The sequence below is a fragment of the Arachis stenosperma genome, chromosome 5, assembly GCF_014773155.1.
Source record: "Arachis stenosperma cultivar V10309 chromosome 5, arast.V10309.gnm1.PFL2, whole genome shotgun sequence".
NCBI lineage: Eukaryota > Viridiplantae > Streptophyta > Magnoliopsida > Fabales > Fabaceae > Arachis > Arachis stenosperma.
Window position 1 is genome coordinate 100,458,987 of NC_080381.1, and position 4,813 is coordinate 100,463,799.

Consider the following 4,813-nt stretch of genomic DNA (forward strand, 5'->3'; position numbering starts at 1 on the left):
CCCAAAGCACTCTGTCTTCCAGTATTACCACCGGATACATACATGCCACAGACACATAATTGGGTGAACCTTTTCAGATTGTGACTCAGCTTTGCTAAAGTCCCCAATTAGAGGTGTCCAGGGTTCTTAAGCACACTCTTTTTGCCTTGGATCACAACTTTATTTCTTTCTTTTTCTTTTCTTTTCTTTTCTTTCTTTTTTTTTTCGTTTTTCTGTTTCTCTTCTTTTTTTTTTTTTTTTTTTTTTTTGTATTCACTGCTTTTTCTTGCTTCAAGAATCATTTTTATGATTTTTCAGATCCTCAGTAACATGTCTCCTTTTTCATTATTCTTTCAAGAGCCAACAACTTTAACATTCATGAACCACAAATTCAAAAGGCATATGCACTGTTCAAGCATACATTCAGAAAACAAAAGCATTGCCACCACATCAAACTAATTAAGCTAGTTTTAAAGATGAATTTGAAATCCTGTACTTCTTGTTCTTTTGTGATAAAAACAGTTTTCATTTAAGAAAGGTGATGGATTCATATTCATAGCTTTAAGGCATAGACACTAAGACACTAATGATCATAAGACACAAACATGGATAAACATAAAGCACTAAAATTCGAAAAACGGAAAAATAAAGAACAAGGAGATTAAAGAACGGGTCCACCTTAGTGATGGCGGCTCTTTCTTTCTCTTGAAGATCCTATGGAGTGCTTGAGCTCCTTAATGTCTCTTCCTTGTCTTTGTTGCTCCTCTCTCATGATCCTTTGATCTTCTCTAATTTCATGGAGGAGGATGGCATGTTCTTGGTACTCTACCCTTAGTTGTCCCATGTTGGAACTCAATTCTCCTAGGGAGGTGTTTAGTTGCTCCCAATAGTCTTGTGGAGGAAAGTGCATCCCTTGAGGTATCTCAGGGATTTCTTGATGAGAGGGGTCTCTTGTTTGCTCCATCTTCTTCTTAGTGATGGGCTTGAGGTCATGCCTTCTCAGTTGAACCGGCTTTGGATGCCATAAATGGTTATGGAAAAACAAAAAGCAATGCTTTTACCACACCAAACTTAAAAGGTTTGCTCGTCCTCGAGCAAAAGAAGAAAGAAGAGAGTAGAAGAAGAAGAAATGGAGGAGAGGGAGATGGCTTTGTGGTTCGGCCATAAGGGGAAGAAGTGGTGTCTTATGAAGGATGGATGTGAGTGGTGAAGAGAAAGAGATGTTGAGGTGATTGGTGAATGGGTGAAGAAGAAGAGAGAGAGTGGTGGGGTTGGTGGGGATCCTGTGGGGTCCACAGATCCTGAGGTGTCAAGGAAAAGTCATCCCTGCACCAAATGGCATCAAAATCCACGTTTTGAGCCATTTCTGGCGTTAAACGCCGGGCTGGTGCCCATTCCTGGCGTTTAACGCCAGGTTGTAGCCCTTTTCTGGCGTTTAACGCCAGTCTGGTGCCCCTTTCTGGCGTTAAACGCCCAGAATGGTGCCAGACTGGGCGTTAAACGCCCAACTGCTAGGCTTACTGGCGTTTAAACGCCAGCAGCTTCTTCCTCCAGGGTGTGCTGTTTTTCTTCCTGTTTTTCATTCTGTTTTTGCTTTTTCAATGGATTTTGTGACTTCTTATGATCATCAACCTACAAAAAAGATAAAATAACAAAAGAAAATAGTTAACTATAAAACATTGGGTTGCCTCCCAACAAGCGCTTCTTTAATGTCATTAGCTTGACAGAGGACTCTCATGGAGCCTCAGAAATACTCAGAACCGTGTTGGAACCTCCCAACACCAAACTTAGAGTTTGAATGTGGGGGTTCAACACCAAACTTAGAGTTTGGTTGTGGCCTCCCAACACCAAACTTAGAGTTTGACTGTGGGGGCTCTGCTTGGCTCTGTTTTGAGAGAAGCTCTTCATGCTTCCTCTCCATGATGATAGAGGGATGTCCTTGGGCCTTAAACACCAAGGATTCTTCATTCACTTGAATGATCAACTCTCCTCTATCAACATCAATCACAGCCTTTGCTGTGGCTAGGAAGGGTCTGCCAAGGATGATGGATTCATCCATGCACTTCCCAGTCTCTAGGACTATGAAATCAGTAGGGATGTAATGGTCTTCAATCTTCACCAAAACATTCTCTACAAGTCCATGAGCTTGTTTTCTTGAATTGTCTGCCATCTCTAATGAGATTCTTGCAGCTTGCACCTCAAAGATCCCTAATTTCTCCATTACAGAGAGGGGCATGAGGTTTACACTTGACCCTAAGTCACACAAGGCCTTCTTGAAGGTCATGGTGCCTATGGTACAAGGTATAGAAAACTTCCCAGGATCCTGCCTCTTTTGAGGCAGTTTCTGCCTAGACAAGTCATCCAGTTCTTTGGTGAGCAAAGGTGGTTCATCCTCCCAAGTCTCATTTCCAAATAACTTGTCATTTAGCTTCATGATTGCTTCAAGGTATTAGCAACTTGCTCTTCAGTGACATACTCATCCTCTTCAGAGGAAGAATACTCATCAGAGCTCATGAATGGCAGAAGTAAGTCCAATAGAATCTCTATGGTCTCATTTTGAGCCTCAGATTCCCATTGGTCCTCATTGAGGAACTCAGAGGAGATTGGTACACGCCCACTGAGGTCTTCCTCAGTGGCGTCCTCCTCCTCTTTTCCTCTCCATATTCGGCCATGTCTATGGCTTTGCACTCTCCTTTTGGATTTTCTTCTGTATTACTTGGAAGAGTACTTGGAGGGAGTTCAGTAACTTTCTTGCTCAGCTGACCCACTTGTCCTTCCAAATTTCTGATGGAGGACCTTGTTTCATTCATGAAACTTTGAGTGGTCTTTATTAGATCAGAGACCATTGTTGCTAAGTCAGAAGTATTCTGCTTAGAACTCTCTGTCTGTTGCTGAGAAGATGATGGAAAAGGCTTGCCATTGCTAAACCTGTTTCTTCCACCATTATTGTTATTGAAACCTTGTTGAGGTCTCTCTTGATTCTTCCATGAGAAATTGGGGTGATTTCTCCATGGAGAATTGTAGGTGTTTCCATAGGGTTCTCCTAGGTAATTCACCTCTTCCATTGAAGGGTTCTCAGGATCATAGGCTTCTTCCTCAGATGAAGCTTCCTTAGTACTGCTTGGTGCATTTTGCATTCCAGACAGACTTTGAGAAATCAAATTGACTTGTTGAGTCAATATCTTGTTCTGAGCCAATATGGCATTCAGAGTGTCAATCTCAAGAACTCCTTTCTTCTGACTAGTCCCATTGTTCACAGGATTTCTTTCAGAAGTGTACATGAATTGGTTATTTGCAACCATTTCAATCAATTCTTGAGCTTCTGCAGGCGTCTTCTTCAGATGAAGAGATCCTCCAGCAGAGCTATCCAAAGACATCTTGGATAGTTCAGAGAGACCATCATAGAAAATACCTATGATGCTCCATTCAGAAAGCATGTCTGAAGGACATCTTCTGATTAATTGTTTGTATCTTTCCCAAGCTTCATAGAGGGATTCTCCATCCTTCTGTCTGAAGGTTTGGACTTCCACTCTAAGCTTACTCCATCTTTGTGGTGGAAAGAACTTTGCCAAGAAGGCATTGACTAGCTTTTCCCAAGAGTCCAGGCTTTCCTTAGGTTGAGAGTCCAACCATGTCCGAGCTCTGTCTCTTACAGCAAAAGGGAATAGCATCAGTCTATAGACCTCAGGGTCAACCCCATTAGTCTTGACTGTGTCACAGATTTGCAAGAACTCAGCTAAAAACTGATGAGGATCTTCCATTGGAAGTCCATGGAACTTGCAATTCTGTTGCATTAGAGAAACTAATTGAGGCTTTAGCTCAAAGTTGTTTGCTCCAATGGCAGGGATAGAGATGCTTCTCCCATAGAAATCAGGAGTAGGTGCAGTAAAGTCACCCAGCACCTTCCTTGCATTGTTGGCATTGTTGTTGTTTTCGGCTGCCATGTGTTCTTCTTCTTTGAAGAATTCGGTCAGGTCCTCTAAAGAGAGTTGAGCCTTAGCTTCTCTTAGCTTTCGCTTCAAGGTCCTTTCAGGTTCAGGGTCAGCTTCAACAAAAATGCCTTTGTCCTTGTTCCTGCTCATATGAAGAAGAAGAGAACAAGAAAATATGGAATCCTCTATGTCACAGTATAGAGATTCCTTGAGGTGTCAGAGGAAGAAGAGGAATAGAAGACAGAAGTAGAAAATTCGAACTTATCAAAGAAGATGGAGTTCGAATTTTGCATTAAGGGATAGTGTTAGTCCAAAAGTAGAAGGATGTGAGAAGAAGGGAAGTAATTTTCGAAAATTTAAGTAAAAGATTTTGAAAACATTTTGAAAAACACTAATTGATTCTCAAAAACTAAGAATAGAAAAAGAATCAAGTGATTTTTGAAAAGATTTGAAATTAGAAATCAAAAAGATATGATTGAAAACTTATTTTGAAAAAGATGTGATTGAAAAAGATTTGATTGAAAAGTTATGGTTTTAAAAAGATGTGATTGAGAGGATATGATTTGAAAACAATTTTAAAAGATTTTATTTGAAAATAATTTGAAAAGATATGATTTTAAGAATTAATGACTTGCCTAACAAGAAAAGATATGAATCAAACATAAAACCTTCCTTAACAGAATAGGCAAAAAATGTTCAATCAAATCATTAATTGTTAGTAAGTATCTTTGAAAAAGGAAAGAAATTGATTTTGAAAACATTTGATTGAAAAGATATGATTTGAAAAAGATTTGATTTTGAAAAACTTTGAAAACTTGAAAAAAAAATTGATTTTGAAAACAAAATCTTCCCCTAGCACCATCCTGGCGTTAAACGCCCAGAATGTGCACATTCTGGCGTTT

General features: G+C 39.9%; 1 non-coding gene across 1 annotated transcript; it reads left to right on the plus strand.

The window, feature by feature from the left end:
* Positions 1-3,410: 3,410 nt before the first annotated feature.
* Positions 3,411-3,518, plus strand: LOC130984118 (small nucleolar RNA R71). Its single transcript, XR_009088072.1, has one exon. It is a non-coding gene; the product is annotated as a small nucleolar RNA R71 (small nucleolar RNA).
* Positions 3,519-4,813: the final 1,295 nt, after the last annotated feature.